The sequence below is a fragment of the Chiloscyllium punctatum genome, chromosome 12, assembly GCF_047496795.1.
Source record: "Chiloscyllium punctatum isolate Juve2018m chromosome 12, sChiPun1.3, whole genome shotgun sequence".
In the NCBI taxonomy this organism is placed as follows: Eukaryota; Metazoa; Chordata; class Chondrichthyes; order Orectolobiformes; family Hemiscylliidae; genus Chiloscyllium; species Chiloscyllium punctatum.
This window is the reverse complement of record NC_092750.1, coordinates 38,132,824-38,150,016: the sequence shown is the minus strand read 5'-3', so window position 1 is coordinate 38,150,016 and position 17,193 is coordinate 38,132,824. Positions and strand designations below refer to the sequence as shown.

Here is a 17,193-nt window from a genome sequence, read left to right as displayed (position 1 = left end):
TCAGGCAGCATCCAAGGAGCAGGAGAATCGACGTTTCGGGCATGAGCCCTTTCCTAAAGAAGGGCTCATGCCCAAAATGTCGATTCTCCTGCTCCTTGGATGCTGCCTGACCTGCTGTGCTTTTCCAGCAACACATTTTCAGCTCTGTTCTGAAATTAAGAAGCTTCAATAACCTGTATATTTAAATATCCCATCCTTTCCTATCCCTCTACATGAGCTTTTTCACAGCATAATTGGACATGAGGAGCTTGATTTCTGACTCATACTCTGCTGATATTATTCATTGGGTGCTTACTTGCACCAAATGCTCTTCTTTCAGGGCGGCACAGTGGCTCAATGGTTAGTACTGCTGCCTCAGTGCCTGGGACCTAGGTTCAATTCCAGCCTCGGGTGACTGTCCGTTGGAGTATGCACATTCTCCCCAAGTCTGCGTGGGTTTCCTCTGTGTGCTCCAGTTTCCTGCCACTCTCCAAAAATGTGCAGATCAGGTGAATTTGCCATGCTAAATTACCCATAGTGTTCGGTGCGTTAGTCAGAGGGAAACGGGTCTGGGTGGCTTACTCTTCGGAGGGCTGGTGTGGACTAGTTGGGCCATAGGGCCTGTTTTCACGCTGTAGGGAATCTAATCAGTGACCCCAATGATCATTTTCCTTTGGCAGCACGGTGGCTCAGTGGTTAGCCCTGCTGCCTCACAGCACCAAGGATCCGGGTTCTATTCCCGCCTCGGGTGACTGTCTGTGTGGAGTTTGCACATCCTCAGTGTGTCTGTGTGGGTTTCCTCCGGATGCTCCGGTTTCTTCCCACAATCCAAAGATGTGCAGGTCAGGTGAATTGGCCTTGCTAAATTGCCTGTAGTGTTAGGTGCATCAGTCAAGGGTAAATATTGGGTAGGGAATGGGTGTGGGTGGGTTACTCTTTGGAGGGTCAGTGTGGACTTGTTTCTGTACTGTAGGGAATCTAATCTAATCTTTTCAGGGTACCCTCCTCCCCATCCCTGCCCTAACACCAGATCGCATTTCAATAGTCCAGTGTAATATTTTTTCACATCTATGGGTAAGCAGCAGCTGAGGGGGAGGTTTGCACCTGACTTCTACATAGCATCCCTTCACTGTGCCTAGTTAAAGGTCAGACACTTAACAAAGGTTCTCAGGCATGACCTTACAACATGCCTTTCATTATATGACTTGTTGTAGTTCCATCACATAACCTGGGATGTTATTATTTTGTTATACAAATCATGAACTCTTTAGCTATGGGCAATTTTAGAAATAAATGCAAATTATGTAGGATTAATGTTTACTGTTAACTGGTACAAATTTGTTCAACATAGTGCAACATTAGTACATTATCAAGTTATATCTGCAGCATAGTATGATTCAAGCTCTTACCATTCTATCAGTGGCACAATAATGCATATTATTCTGGACATATATGATGATGCAAATGAATTTATACTTTTAGTTCAGTGCATAATGCAGAGCTGTCACCAAAGTACTGCATAATCCTTGTTTTGTCCATGCCTTCTTTAGGATTCCATAATACCAATAATTAATTATTCAAAACATGTTGACTTTGACAAGTGATAAATAGGATGTGACCCTAATCCACTGGCAACGATGCTGGCGCAGAGCACAGCTTTACATGCAATCATTATTTGATTTCACTGCGCAAGCTTTGCACATTATTCATTTTTTTCCTTTACTAGTGCATTGTCCTTCATTCCATGTGAAGGTTACTTTTGTTAGAGACAGTTTATTTTAATGAGAATAGAGAAAATTCTGCATTAACAACTATTAAAAATGAAAATTGCTGCAGAGTATGGCAGACACCAGAATACCAAAAGTGAAACAGTATCAAAAGTGAAAAATACCAAAGCTTTCTACAAAAAGTATTAATGTCACAAATGAAAGAAACTTGAGTGAATGACTTTACAATTCTTGATGTTATAAACTTCTAGGAATACAGCAGTGTCACATAAAAGTATTACTTTCCTTCCTCCACATTTGTTTCTGCAGAATTTTTAAAAATTATTCTAAAAACTACAAAGTTTTTTAAAAGATATAAATCTCAAGATCTTCCTTCTTCGCATCTGGTTGTAAAAGCTTCTGAAAATAAATGTGTAATCATGCACAACTTCAGACGTTTCTTTGCAATTATATCTTATTCAGATTATGGATGAGCTTTTCTGTGATTGTAAAGGATGACATTGTTAAAGAGTAGAATAGACTTCATGACCAAAGCCAGTTATTTTGATGGCAGTATTTTGAATGAAAAGCACAATTGACTAGAAGAACTTTCTGTGAGTTCCAGTAAAACCCACCAATAAAAGTGTAATATTTTGTGCTGTCCAGAGTTCAAATAAACCTGCAGAACTGCATTAATTTGTAAATAATTTAGACTATTTTGAAATGTTACATAATAGAAAACTTGAGAAGGTGCAATAATGCCTTAGATTTAAATATTAACTATACTGCTAAAGAGACTGTCAAGGAGGTGAACAAGGTGAAACACTACCTAACTCTACATTGATTCATCTGAAACCTAATGCTTTCCTTGTGCAAAATCTCCCATTGGAAGACCATCTGCTTTCTGTAAACTGAACAATGGCTCTTGTTAAAATTTGTTCCAAGACAGACATCCTCAAACCCATAGAATAAATGAATAATTGATAAATACCGTGAAACCAAATGACATGAGTCAGCTATTGAAGAATGCTGGGAATGCACAAAATTCACATAGAAAAAGAATGAAAGGAAGACACAGAGGGTAGATTTTTGTACTCTGGTGTGAGCTTTCAACCCAGAACCTTGTGACTTAGGAAGGAGTGTTACCAATTCTCAAACACTGTAACTAACCCTTTAAACTGAGAATATGCATTTAGTGGGACCTTTTAAAGCTCTTGTGATTACTGTATTATATTATTCAATATTTTATTACTTTTCAATTTCATATAATTAAAATCTAACATATAAATTTAAAAATTACATTTATTCATTTATGACTTGGCCACTTCATATTCGACTGCAATACTTGCTAGAATGAGCAGAAAAGCTTAAAGTGAAGTGAAATGTTCTTTAAGATCTTTTAATTTAAGATTGACACATGATTATGTCATTAATATAAAAAGCTTTCAGTGAGATACAATACATCCAGCTCTGTAGTACTGCAAAGCTCAATGTTTATAGTTGCAGCAATCTAGTTCAGTGGTCACCATGAATGCCATCAGTGTCTCTTGTGCCTGGAAAAAAATTCTGTTCTCATGAGAAATGTTCAGGATAAGTTGTGTCTTTACTGTAGATTTTAGAATACTTTAAAATTCAGGGGAAGACTTGTAAAATAGTTGGAAACTGAGACAGTATCTCCATATACACAGCTTAAAATTCCTCATTGACAGCCTTCCCCATCTCTCCAAAGAGAAAAAAAGGCAAATCCATTTGATTCAATATTCAACACCAGTAAAAAGAAAGATGAACAAAACAAAGGTCTGTATTTATATATTAAATGACCAGAGGGTGTCCCAGAGCGCATTACAGCCATGAAATGTTTTCTAAGTGTAATCATTGTGTGTACAAAACGTGACAAGCAATTTGCATTCAATAATATTCCACTAGCATCAATGTGATAAAGGCCAAGTTTATTGACAGTTGAAAAGTAAATTGACAACTTAAGTACTACCACTTATCAATATCTACAAAATGTGCTGAACTCAGAGACTGCAGATTGTATTCAAGCATAAATAACCTGCAATTCCTTCCCTGCAAAACAAACTGGGCCTTACATTGACTTCTAACAAATGAACTGAAATAACTCAGCAGAGGCCGGTATCATGTCACCAAGTCACCATTTATTTGAGTCCTTGACACTGATCTAGCTCCCTTAGAACAAGGTCTCAGAGTGAACAGAATGTCTGACACTTTTTTTTTCTCTTTTTTTTCTTTATTTTATTTTATTTAACCCCCACACTACCGCCTATTGTTCCCCAAGCTCAGTCGGATTGGCGAGGTTATCCACTTCCAGTGGAATACCCTGTAACTCATCCACTTGCCGCATTTTCCAATGATAATCCAGTTGTAGTGCCTGTTTAAAGTCCAGTCAAACTTCAGTTGGTTACATCATTAATCCCATTCTTGTCTCCAGTGAAATAACTCCACAATTGCTGTATCCCATCACCAAGTCACCTTTCATATATATGTGGAGAGTCCTTGGCATTGATCCAGCTCTGTCAGAGTGGACAGGAAGTCTGATATGTCTGTTCTTATCTGTCAGCCAGGGCTCCCTGACTGGACCATATTAACAACCCCAATCAGGGAAACTCATAATCTATGAGGTCCACCTGGCTGACCTCATTGCAATCACAACACAAACCACCCAAGGTTACTGTCAGGCAGACTGAAGAATAACTTAGATGACTCTTTTATTTATCCCACATTTATAGCAGCAGTCTTAAAGTATAATAATCTTAATTATAACAAGAGATAATTACTGACACAGACACTGAATAGAAATCCCTTGTCATGGGATGTTTCACCTTCAGCTAAGTTGAGCCCTCAGTTTGACATCACATTTGAAAGATAGCACTCTGATAGTAAAGAAGTGTGCACTGCATGATACTGGAATGTCTGGCTGGATTATATGCTCCAGTCTTTGAGATGGACTCAAATAAGTGTGACATAATTGGAATAATCTGGGAATCTAATCCATTTAAAACCCATCCTGAACAATGAATTAATAAGCAAATATAGGATGCCCCAAAATTAGACAGCATGATGTTGTACTGGCCAATAGAAGGTCTCAATGTTATTGATTAACGAATGTGTTGAGTTCACTTTTAATTGCTGATTAATGCTTGATGACTCCTGGTCAAATGCAACTGTCGCCCATCTTTCAAAACAAAGACTCAAAAAGGCCAAAGGACACTTTATTCTTCCTCCTTTCCCTTCAGTTCCACCAAAATCTCAATGGACATCAAGGTTGTAGAATATAGCATCTCTTTCAAAACTCAAGACCATATAAAACAAAGTGACTCCACTCTCACATATACTTTGCAGGATAGGGAATATAGCCTTCAAAGAGGGAAGCCACTGATCTAACCTGACTTGGCACTAAATACTTATCACAGTTAGCTTCATTGTTGGCATGCTATTTCTAATTCATTCACAGGATATAGGCATCCTGCTATGCAAGCAATTATTGCCTTCCCTAATTTCCCTTGAGTAGGTGTTGGTGATCTATCTGAACCACTGGAGTCCATGTGATGTTGGTGTATCCACAATGATGTCAGAGAGGACTACTAGGATTCCAATCCAGTGGCGAGGAAGGAATGGCAATTACAAATCACAAAAACATGTCACACCAGGAGGGGAAGCTCCAGCAAGTTGAGTTCCCAACATCAGCTGCCCTTATCCTCCTGGGCAATTACAGAGGAGAGGTGATGATGTGGCGGTGTTATCACTAGACTATTAATCCCAAGACCGAGGTCATGTTCTAGGGATCTGGCTTCAAATGCCAGTGTGGCAGATGGTGTAATTTGAATTCAATTTTAAAAATCTAGAATCTAATGATAACTATGAAACGGTTGCTGAATGTCTGATAAACCCATCTGGTTCGCCAGTGCCTTTGAGTGAAATCTATTGTCCTTACTGGGTCAGGCCTAAATGTGACTCCAGATTCACAATTATGTAGTTAGGAATGGGCAATAGTGCTGGCCTAGACAGCGATGCTCGTATCCTATGTTGGGTTTTATAACTGTTGTTGGAACTAGACACATCAAGTTGGTAGTATTCCATCATGCTTCTGATTTAGGAATACAGGAGTCACAATAAGTTTTTAATCCTGACTTTTCTTGTTAACTATTGAGCTTAAGTGAGTTGGATCAATTGGACGTTGCAAATTTTGAAAGATTTCAAAGGGTTCAAGACACAGGGAAATTGCCTATCTGAATTTTTAATTTCCTCGGCAATACCCTTGGAATCAGCTGTGTCAGGAATTCCACATGGTCCTGAAATGTCTAAGCTACAGGAACAACTATATAACAATCGGAATATCTGGACCAATATTTGAAGTGTAGCCTATTAGCCATTCCACACCCTTCTTCCTGGCTTAGGCAAGTAAGGAATTTTAAGAGAAATGTAATGAATGGTGAGAATGAAGAAGACTCTGGTTCTGTCTTTACAGATGCTGCCAGTGCTACTAAGTATTTCCAGCAGTTTTTTTTAATATAAATTAGATACTAGTTAGGAGTAGGAGTAGACCATTCCAGTGGTTGAGTCTGGCCTACCATTCAATATAGGAGAAAGTGAGGACTGCAGATGCTGGAGATCAGAGCTGAAAATGTGTTGCTGGAAAAGCGCAGCAGGTCAGGTAGCATCCAAGGAGCAGGAGAATCGACGTTTCGGGCATGAGCCCTTCTTCGTTCCTGAAGAAGGGTTCATGCCTGAAACGTCGATTCTCCTGCTTCTTGGATGCTGCCTGACCTGCTGCGCTTTTCCAGCAACACATTTTCAGCTACCATTCAATATAATTGTGATATTCATCCATATCAGTGTCTTTTTTCCAAACATCCCCAATTCCCTTCACATCATTAACATTTAAAAATCTGTCAATCTTTGCTTTAAGCAGATACAATGTCTGTGCTTCCAGAGCACGTATGGTAGACCATTCCAAAGACTGAGAACCCTCTGAATAAAGAAATTGTCTCCTTATCTCAGTCTCCTAATTTTGTTTCTCCTGGTTCTAGATTCCTCAAACATGGGAAACATCTTGCCTGCATCTACCTGCTTCTACTTTGTCTATTCCTTGTGTTTTATAAGTTTCAATTAGGTCACCTCTCTTTCTAAAAACTCTAGAGAATACAGATCCAACTTCTCAATTTCTCTTCCAAGAACAGTCCTGCCATCCCAGAATCAAATTTGGTGAACCTTTCTTACACTCCCTCAATGGCAATAATATATTTCCAAAAGGAAGTAGAACACAACTGCACATTGGTGTAGTCTGACCAAGGTTCTGTACAATTCAATACAATTGAAGCCTAACTTTGCTGTTCCTGTACTCAAATGATCTTGCAATAAAGGCAAGACAAGACAATATCCTTCCTAACTGCCCACTTCATCTGAATGTTAGTCTTCATTTTGACAAAGATACCCAGGTCCATATGTGCATCCACGCTCTACAATCTCTTACTGTCTAAGTAATACTTTTCACTATGTAGTTACTTCCTTAAACCCTGTTAAATATAGAATATAAAGTCCCGCGGACTTATCAACCGGCAGTCTCATAAACTTCTTATCCACAAACTTCTTACTAATGCTAATTTCCTTCAATTCCTCATTCTCTCTAAACCCTTAGAGCTATAATTCTAGGAGATTCTCATATTGTCCTCAATGAAAACAGATTAAAAGTAACAATTTAGCTTCTCTGACAATTCGTTATTCCCCATAATAAACTCTTTCCCTGGAAGGGTTCCACAATCTTAGCCAAATGCCTCATTTTTACATACATATAATGGCAGCTTTTCCAGTCTGTTTTGCTGGGGTTTTTTTGCTAGTTTACAATCATATTCTATACTTCCTTTCTTTATTAGTTTCTTGGTCTTACCTTGCATTCTGAAATCCTCCCAATCCTTAGTTTTATTCCTGTTTCTTGCAACTTTATTGACCTTTTCTTTGGATCTTATACAATCTTTACCTTTCTTTCTTAGCCCCAGTTGCCTGACAGTTTTTGGGGAATTTGTATCTTGAAGTAATGTATGTTTGCTGTTTACGTGATATGCAACTATGCAATCATTTTTGAAGGCTATCCATTGCCTATGTATAGCCATACCTTTTAATGCATTGACTCCATCCACCTCAGTTAATTTGTCTTTCATACCTTCACAATTTCCTTTCTTTACATTTAGCACCATGATTTCAGACTGAACCACCTTACTTTCAAACAGAATGTACAAGTTTGTCATATTATAGTCACTAAACTCTCAGGATTATTCTAGAGTAAGACAATTAAAGAGCCTATTTTGTTACATATGCTAGATATGGTGATTAGCCCATTCTCTAATTACTCCCTAATACACCAGAGAAGTCCATGCTCCACAAAATCAGTGCTCATTACATTTGTTCAGTTTATTATAGTAATCATGTGTGATTACAATATTGATTACTATTGACCATTGTACATACTGCAGTGATTTGATTTGCATTTAATTGCACCCATTATAGAAAGGTTAAGCTGCCACATGTCTGAATTTTCTAGCTATCTCCTATAAACAAATAAGATGCAACCTAAGTATGCCGAAAGGAAATAAAATAGCATTGGCTTGGAGTTGCTAGCATTATGAAAGACATATTACAGCATTAACTGAGCCACAACTCATTTCAAACTGCCCTCAGGTCTTTTAGAAAAGGTGCAAGATTTGAATTTGCTTTAGAACAATTTATTTTATTGGTTTTATGAATATCAATGAAATTCAAGAGTATAGGTACAAAAAAAGCACGTCTGTGTTGATTATTATTAAATAAATGAGCTTGCTGCAATTCCTAACTGATACATTATGTAACACTTGGTAACAAATGCAGCCAGTTTTCTAGTTACATTTATTTTGGCAAGTTTTCATGCGCTCATCAAGGTAAATTATGTTGCTGTTGGGAAACAAAATATACAAATAGTTTTCTACTGCTGATATTTAACACTGTCAACTCGCTTTGGAGTCACTTTATATAAGATTGTAACCACCATTGGAAAGAACTAAAACTTAAAAAGGGAAACAGATGTATTAAAACACCAGGAGAAGCAAGTACCCTTCTATCCTAATTTAGAATTATATCAGTGCCTGGGTGAAAATACTAGAACTGCATCATCCCCCTTACCTCCTCCCCTCCCCCCCCACTCCCCTTCCATAGTGGGTGTACCTACACCACATGGACTCCAGTGACGCAAGAAGGCTCACCACATCTTCTCAAGGGCAATTAGAGATGGACAACAAATGCTGATTGATTCAGTGAAGCTGATGATTTGCTCCACTGTATCTTGTGAATGGTACATATTGTTGCTACCTCATGCTTCTAGCACAGTGTATGAATATTAAGGTGGTGGATTGGGTAGTGATTAAGCAGGTTACTTTTCCTAGATGGCTTGTTGAGTGTTCCTGAAATTGCAATCATTCAGGCAATGAGAGAATATTCTGATTACTGTGAATGGTGGGTAGATTTTGGGAGTCAGAAGGTGGGTTATCCACTACAAATTTCCAGCCTCTAATACGTTTTTCATTTAGTATTTTGATACAGTATTTAAATGGTTGATCCCATTAAGCTTATGGTCAACAGTAACACCTTGATATTGATGGTGAGGGATTCAGCAATGGCAATACCATTGTACGTAGTATATCTGGGTAGTATGTGCATGCACATTACTTTTCAGATTCAGGATGTGATATGGACAATTCGCCTTAACTATCCAGACTGTGGGGAGGTTAGTCAAATGACTGTCCTTCATGTTTCCTGCACAGGTAAGGGTCAATTCATGTCCAGACATGTCTCTGGGAAGTCATGAAAATGTAAACAACCTTTTTGGAGATACTCAGTTGAAGACATATCAGAATGCAACAGATCAAATATGAAGTTACTATTGTCTACGTATTTACAGAAACTAAAATACGATAATTACCCAAACTTGGTGTTTACTGAGTGCAAGAGTCATTAAAGATTTGTGCAATGGAAACCACTTTCTCACAAGAAGACTCAAATAACCAATGTTCATGTCTCATTGTGTAGACAAGGGAAGCATTGACACTGTGATCACTTGATAGAAACTTACTCAAGATACAAAATATCTTATTAATAAATACTATTCTGATTAATTAATTTGAGTACTGTGAGGGAGTGTTTGCCTAAATGAGGCAGGACAGAGATTGAATGAATACATCTGTGAATTTATTACATTATGCAAATTCAATTGGTAAATCTTTATGAAGTTCTGCTTTTGAGAAACAGTCAGACACTGACGCAGAACTAACAGTGTTTAAGTTAAAATAGCCTAATTAAATGGTAGTGGCAATAATCCATCAATTACCAAAAATCCCTTGTCTGAATAAAATGTTAATTTCTGTAGCAGGAAACTAAGCCAGAAAGTGACTCATCACAGCTTTATTTAAGAAAAGGATTTCAAAGCACACAGTCAGAATGAGGGAGATTTTGCATTAGTGAGATAGTGTTAGAGCCTGAGTGAGTATATCTGGGAATTTGGCTCTAAGTGATAATTTGGTACATGGGTAAATGAGGTATGTTAAGTAGGTTTTTATGACAAGAAGTAAAGTGTGTTGAATAGGGAGTTTGATGAAGGGTGTGGAGAAGGATTTACTCTATTTCAGTAAATGCATTGATTGATAAAAAATTGCAATCAGAGTTCTGCCTTTAAATTGCTGAAAATTAGAGAAGTGTATTATTTTTAAAGAAGCAACTATACTTGGATTTAACAGAAAATTACCAGGAATGGGTGCATAAGTGTCAATGTCCTAGATAACCATCAAAAGTGCTGCCAGCTACAGAAACATGTGTTGTGGATTTCAGAGTGATAGCAGCAACTTGAGACATTGATGCATTCATTAGGCTGCAAGTTATGTGAATAGCATGTTCAGAGAGGTAGTCACAGCTTAAGGGCCTGGAAGCAGAAAAGGAATGAGGTAGTTTAAGGCTTGTAATGCAAGAGTCCCCTGAGGTGCCACTCACAAATAAGGTTTCAATTTTGGAAGCTAATGTGAGAAATGGTTACTCAAGTGACTATAGTCAGAGCCACGTCTTTTGGCATCACCAGAAGTCAATTGTTCAGGAGGACAGGAAGAAGAAAGGAAGGGCATTGGTGATGGAAAATTGCTGTTTGGAAAAAAGAAATGCCACAGAGGCATTTCTGTGATCGTAAACATTACTCTAAAAGATGGTATGTTGTCTGCCTGGTGCCACGGTCAAGGATTGTCATCACAGCTTAGAGACATTCTTTACAGGAAGGGTTAACAGCCAGAGGTCTTGATGGTATCGGTGATGTAGGCATTGAACAAAGAACAAAGAAAATTTACAGCCCAGGAACAGGCCCTTTGGCCCTCCAAGCCTGAGCTAATCTAAATGTACTGTCTAAACCTGTCAGTCAATTCCTAAGCATCTGTATCCCTCTGCTCCCCACCTACCTATGCATCTGTCCAGACGCATCTTAAATGAATCTACCACGCCTGCCTCTACCACCTCTGCTGACAACGCGTTCCAAACGCCCACCACCCTCTATGTGAAGTACTTACCGCGTGTATCCCCCTTAAACTTTCCACCTCTCACTTTGAAAGCATGACCTCTCATTATTGAATCCTTCACCCTGGGAAAAAGTTTGTATCTATCCCCCTGCCTATACCCTTCATGTTTTTGTAAACCTCAATCAGGTCCCCCCTCAATCTCCTTTTTTCTAGTGAAAATAAATCTAACCTACTCAACCTCTCTTCATAGCTAGCAACTTCCATACCAGGCAACATCCTCATAAACCTTCTCTGCACCCTCTCCAAAGCGTCCTCATCCTTTTGGTAATGTAGCGCCCAGAACTGTACACAGTATTCTCAGTGCAGCCGAACCAATGTCTTGTAGAATTTTAACATGACTTGCCAGCTCTTATACTCAATACCCCATCCAATGAAGGCAAGCATACTATATGCCTTCTTGACCACTCTATCCACCTGTGCAGCAACCTTCAGGGTACAATGGACCTGCACTCTCAGATCTCTCTGCCCATCAACTTTTCCCAAGGCTCTTCCATTCATTGTATAATTTGCTCTAGAATTAAACTTGCCTAAATGCATCATCTCACATTTGTCTGGATTGAAAGCCATCTGCCATTTTCCACCCAACTCTCCAGTCTATGCATATCATCCTTTATTCTCTGACAGTCCCTTATGCTTTCTGCCACTCCACCGATCTTTGTGTCATCTGCAAACTTGCTGATCATACCTACAGTGCCCTCTTCTAGATCATTTATGTATATTACAAACAACAGTGGCCCCAATACTGATCCCTGTGGAACATCACTGCTCACCTTTCTCCATTTTGAGAATCTCCCTTCAACTACTACTCTCTGTCTCCTGTTGCTCAACCAGTTCTTTATCCACCTAGCTAGAACACCCTGCACACCATGTGACTTCACTTTCTCCATTAGTCTACAATGGGGGACTTTATCAAACACCTTACTAAAGTCCATGTATATGACATCAACAGCCCTTCCTTCATCTAACAACTTGGTCACTTCCTCGAAGAACTCTTATCAAGTTGGTAAGGCACGATCTCCCCCGCACAAAACCATGTTGCCCATCATCGATAAGCTCATTTCTTTCCAAATATAAATAGATCCTATCTCTCAGTGCCCTCTCCAGCAACTTCCCCACCACTGAGGGGGAGTCTTGTTCTGCAGTCAGAATCATAATCATGTTAGCTATTTATGGAGCCCATGCTAGAATACTTAGGTGCTTGTTTTTCACTGGCACAGACTTGATGAGCCAAAGGGCCTGTTTCTGTGCTGTCGGTCTCTATGACTCTACACAGGAAATTATCAAGCAGTAGCATGTAGAATCACCAGTGCCACATGCAAGCAAGTACAGAAGTTAAAGGATGCAGCATATGAATTCATGGCTGGAAAGATGATACAGGAGGGAGCATTTTAGATTCCTGAACACTGGACTGGCTCTGCAGAAGATAGTACCTGTAGATTAGATTAGATTACTTACAGCGTGGAAACAGGCCTTTCAGCCCAACAAGTCCACACCGACCCGCTGAAGCGCAACCCACCAAGACCCATTCCCGTACATTTACCCCTTCACCTAACACTATGGACAATTTAGCATGGTCAATTCACTTAACCTGCACATTTTTTGATTGTGGGAGGAAACCGGAGCAACCGGAGGAAACCCACGCAGACACGGGGAGAATATGCAAACTCCACACAGAGAGTCACCTGAGGCGGGAATTGAACACAAGTCTCTGGCACTGTGAGGCAACAGTGCTAACCACTGTACCACCATGCTGCCCACTGTAAAAGTGGAATGGCGTGCAGCTGAACAGAGTTGGGACTGAGTTCCTTGCAGTGTGTTTTGCTAGTGTTATTGGGAAGGCTTTAACCTAACTTGGCAGGAATGTGGGAACCAAGAGAGAATATTAGACAAGAATATGAGGATTCACAAAATATTTGGAGAGACAGCACTAGAATAGAGAATAAAAGTCAATAGATAAAGCAGGATTAAGAAAGAAACTGATGATGTCTAAATCAGTAGATAAGATGTAGTGTAGGCCCAGATTGCAATGTGGAAATCGGAAGTTTTGACAATAACAGAGACCTGGCTCAAGGAAAGGCAGGACAGAGCATTAAATATTCCTGGAGAGAGGTGCTGAAAATATGATAAAGAAAGAACAAGAGGGCAAGTGGAACCAGAGTCCTGGTGAATCGCATAACTAAGGCTGTAGATAGTGCTTTAAAGTAAATTGTGAGGAGGGTGAAGTCATTGCATGGAAAATTAGTCAATCAAAGATAAAGGAGAAAGTAGAATTGCAGGTTAGTGATGGGGCTAATTGTTATCAGAAAATAAAAGGATGGGACAGTTTAGGGAATCTAAAGTCTCGACAAGAATGAATAGAGTGAAACCAGTAGATGTGTTGTATTTGGATTTCCAGAATGCATTCAAAAAGGTTAAGTGATAAATTAGGAGCCCATGGCATTGAATGTAGTAAATTAAACCAAACACCCAGAAAAGCTCACCTCGCCTTGTAATCTGTTAAATTATGAGCGACAGATAACTCCCAAATTCTATTATTTAAAGTAAAAAATATCAATTTATTCTTTAACTCTAAAAATGAACATTAAACAACAACTGGTGAGACTCAGACAAGACGGTGTGGCCTCAAGATTACAGGAAGCAGGTTTAGAACTGAATTGAGAAGGAACTTCTTCACCCAGAGAGTTGTTAATCTATGGAATTCCTTGCCCAAAGAAGTAGTTGATGTAACTTCAGTAATCGATTTTAAAGCTAAGGTAGATACTTTTGTTATGAAGATGTGGACGTACTGTTCCTTTAAGAGAGTTAAAAGCTAGCAAAAACTAATTGATAGCACCGAGTGTTCTGAAAGAAGATACAAAGTAACATGTGCTCCAGTCACTGGGGTAGCTAGGGTAGCTGGTTGCCTAGAAATGCCAAAACAGAATCAAATTAGGCCAATCAGTTTAAATTATACCCAAAAAAATACCAAACTCCAATCCAGTTTGAATTTAGTATATTGACAATCTTAAAAGCCAACGATACAATCCAATGTTTTGGGGGTATAAGACCAGGTAGAATTGAACAATTGAGAGGAGAACTGCCAAGTTACCAGCATGTAAAGACTGTCTGAAACATAGCTCTCATAAAAGTATCTTTATCGATCAGTAACCTGTGAAGCAGAATCCCCAAGAAGAAGAAGACAGGAATACATAGAAAACTGAAACCTGCCTGATTTTGAGATAAGAAGTTTGTTTTATGAATTGTAATCAGGAGTTTTATCGGACTAGTATTATCGAAGGGAAGGTAAAAAAGTAGGTTAGAAAGGAGTTGTAAATAGTTGTTAGTTAATTATTCTCTGTTATACTTTAAGAAATAAAGTTGTTAATTTTTACTTTAAATAGTTCTTGGCCTCTAGAATTTTCACAGATTACTGCACAGCATAAATCTTTTCTGTGTTGCTGGTTTGCAGTAAGCAGGACAGTTTACCCCGTGTCGTAACAACTTTTAAAAATTAAAGCAATTAAGGGATATGGGGAAAATGCGGGAATGTGGAGCTAAGCCCACAAAAAGATAATCTTATTGAGTGGTGATGCAAGCTTGAAGGGCCGGATGGCCTACTCCTGCTCCTAGTTCTTATGTTCTCTAAGCCTCCTTTCTCTTAAATGCTCATTATCTACCTTCACTCTATACCAATATATCGTTCTGATAAAAACCTGCATTAAAATTTCATCAACCTAATTTCAAAACCACATATTAGCTGTCATCGTTGGTGTCTGTCTTTCTCTGCTGTAGATCTCCCTGGGTCATCTTTGGTCTTTTGCTGCAAAGATGTTTCGTATGAAAAGGTACCATTGATAGACAGTGTGTTGCTGGCAGTTACTCTGGCAATGGCAATTGGTCTCTCTGTCTAATTGTCAAAATGTCTGTTTCTTTTAAACCCCAAACCTCATTGGTTCGAGGTTGGCAGAAACAATAAATTCAAACTCGATTGGGATTTGGTATTCTGGGACATAATTTAAACTGATTGGCTAAATTCAAATGGTTGTCAAAACAGCAACAAAAACTCAGGTATTTGTTTCACAACCAAATGTTGTTTATTTTCAATTTTCCAGTACACGCTGAGACTGCTAGTCAGTCACATGACAGGTGCCCACAAGTTCTCCATGTAAAACAGCTTTCACACGGTCTTAAAGGTACAATATACACCTTTAAACTCATGATAATTAGCTAATGGGCAGGAAACAATAAGTGAGGATAAGGAGTTTTGTTTTCACATTGGCAACCCTGTGACCAGTCAGGTTCCACAGGGATCAGTGCTGGAGCCAGAACTGTTTACAATACGTAAACAGAAAGAAAGTGAATATACTGTAGCCAAATTTGCCGATGACACAAAAATAAATGGAAAGGCAGGTTGTGAGGAGATATAAGCAGATACTGAGAGTTATTGATAGATTAAGTAAGTGGGTAAAAAGATGGCAAATGGAGTATAATGTAGGAAAATATGGAGTTGTTTGTGCGGGAAAAGAGAACAAAATGAACAGGATATTATTTAAACAGTGAGCTAGCACACAGGTGCAGCAGGTAATCAGGAAGGCTAATGAAATGTTGGAAAAAGTGAGGACTGCAGATGCTGGAGATCAGAGCTGAAAATGTGTTGCTGGAAAAGTGCAGCAGGTCAGGCAGCATCCAAGGAGCAGGAGAATCGACGTTTCAGGCATGAGCCCTTCTTCAGGAATGAAGTGAAATGAAATGTTGGCCCATATTTCAAAGGGGTTGGAGGGAAGTCTTACTGAAGCTGTACAAGGTGTTAGTGAGGCCACATCTGGAGGACTGTGAGAAATTTGGTCTACTTATTTGTGGAGAGATGTCATTTTGGAAGTGGTTCAGAGAAGCTTCATGAGAGTGATCCGTGGTATGAAGGGATTTAGCAATAGCTAAACAAGTTGGGTCTTTGCTCATTGGAGGTTAGAAGAATGAGAGGTGATCTCATTGAAAGATGTGGATTCTTAAGGGCCTCGACAGGGTAAATGCTGAGAGGATGTTTCCCTTCATGGGAGAGGGGCACAGGCTCACAATAAAGGAGTGCCAATATAAAACTGAGATGAGGAGAAATTTCCTCTCAGAGGGATGATTATCTTTGGAACTCCTTACCAGAGAAAGCTGTCAGGACAGAGTCCTTGTCTATATTTAAGTTTGAGGTGGATAGATTCTCAATTTGTTGAGGAATCAAGGACTATGTAGGAAAGTGAGGAATGTTGGATCAGCCATGCTTCTATTAAATGGGCAATCAAGCTCAAAGGGCTGATTAGACTACTTCTGTTCCTATTTTCAATTGTTTCCTGATGGAGGGCTACTGCCTGAAGAAATACTGTTTGGAGCAACTTAATTAGTACGGTTCCATCTGACCCTTCGAGCTTGCTCCACCACTCAATAAGATTATCTTTTCGATTTTCCTGCTCCTCGGATGCTGCCTGACCTGCTGTGCTTTCCCAGCACTGCTCTAATCTTGACTCTAATCTCCAGCATCTGCAGTCCTCACTTTCACCCTCTGAAATGACCTAGCAAGCTACACTGCTGTACAATTAGTAATCAGCAATAAATACAGTTCTTAGATTCCATGGAGGAGTAAAAGAAAATATTCATATTTTTGGTTTATCAACATTCGATATAACCCAAGATAATTTCTCAGTCAACATTATGCTCAAAACTTTGAATATGTAACTATTAAGTTAATCATGATGGCAAGTGAGTGACAAAAACAAACTAAAAATAATCCATTCTAGAAAATGAATGAAGAATATGACAAGGTCATTCATATTGTAGATTGTTAATAACCATTTTCTACCTATTCTAGACATTTTGCATCTTAATTTAAGATTTATACTCGAACATTTTAATTTGTAAAATTAATGTTGTGAAACTGGTTCTAT

General features: G+C 38.9%; 1 protein-coding gene across 4 annotated transcripts in view; it reads left to right on the top strand.

Moving 5' to 3' along the window:
• cfap20dc (CFAP20 domain containing) overlaps nt 1-17,193 on the top strand; it is a 401,364-nt gene that overhangs the window by 356,191 nt on the left and 27,980 nt on the right. The gene's annotated exons all lie outside the window — the stretch shown is intronic.